Source organism: Mandrillus leucophaeus, unplaced genomic scaffold, assembly GCF_000951045.1.
Source record: "Mandrillus leucophaeus isolate KB7577 unplaced genomic scaffold, Mleu.le_1.0 Scaffold123, whole genome shotgun sequence".
In the NCBI taxonomy this organism is placed as follows: domain Eukaryota; kingdom Metazoa; phylum Chordata; class Mammalia; order Primates; family Cercopithecidae; genus Mandrillus; species Mandrillus leucophaeus.
The window spans coordinates 5,689,320-5,690,331 of NW_012100654.1; the positions used below are offsets into that span (position 1 = coordinate 5,689,320).

Here is a 1,012-nt window from a genome sequence, read left to right on the forward strand (position 1 = left end):
CCTTAGTATTTCTTATAAAATGGATTTGCTAGCAAAATTTTCTCAGGTTTTGTTTATCTGGGAATGTTTCTGTTATATTTTTATTTTTGAAAAATAACTCTCCTTTATGTAAGATTCTTAGTTGAGGCTGGGCATGGTGGCTCATGCCTGTAATCCCAGCACTTTGGGAGGCTGAGGCAGGTAGATGGCTTGAGCCTAGGAGTTTGAGACCAGCAACACGGTGAAACTCCGTCTTTACCAGAAAAATACAAAAATTAGCCAGGTGTGGTGGTATGCACCTATAGTCTCAGCTACCTGGGAGGCTGAGGTGGGGGGATGGCTTCAGCCCAGGAGGTAGACGTTGCAGTGAGCTGCGATTGTGCCACTGCACTCCAGCTAGAGTGACAGAGCCAGACCCTGTTTCAAAAGAAAAAACAATGTTTAGTTGACAGATTTTTTTTTTGTTTGAGTGGTTTGATATGTCATCTCACTGCATTTTCTGGCCTTCTTTTTTCTGTTGAGAAGTTAGCTGTTAATCTTATCAGGTTTCTCTTATACAGGATGACTTGCTGTTTTCAAGATTTTTTTTCTTTAGCTTTAATGTTTTGACTGTGATGCGTCTTTGTGTGGATGTCTTTGTATGTATCCTGCTTGGAGTTCACTGAGTGTCTTGGATATGTAGGTTAATGTTTTCCATCAAATTTGGAATACTTTCAGCCATAAATTCTTCAGATGATTTTCCTTTTCCTTTCTGTCTTCTCCTGGTACTCATTATGCATATGTCGGTACACTTAATGTTTCTCATATTCCTTTAAGGCTCTGTTCATTTTTTCTGCTTTCTCTTCTCCCTCTTTCAGATTGCATAGTCATTATTAATCTATTCATGTTTGCTGATTCTTTCTTATGCCAGCTTGGATATCTTGTTGATCTCTCTAGTAAATTATCCATTTTAGGTCCAGGTTTGGTGGCTCACACCTTTAATCCTAGCACTTTGGAAGGCCAAGGCCAAGGCAGGAGCGTTATTTGAGTTTAA

At 39.5% G+C, this 1,012-nt stretch overlaps 1 protein-coding gene across 1 annotated transcript in view; it reads left to right on the forward strand.

Moving 5' to 3' along the window:
* The window catches only part of POLQ (polymerase (DNA directed), theta), a 124,853-nt gene that overhangs the window by 44,477 nt on the left and 79,364 nt on the right, over nucleotides 1–1,012 (forward strand). The gene's annotated exons all lie outside the window — the stretch shown is intronic.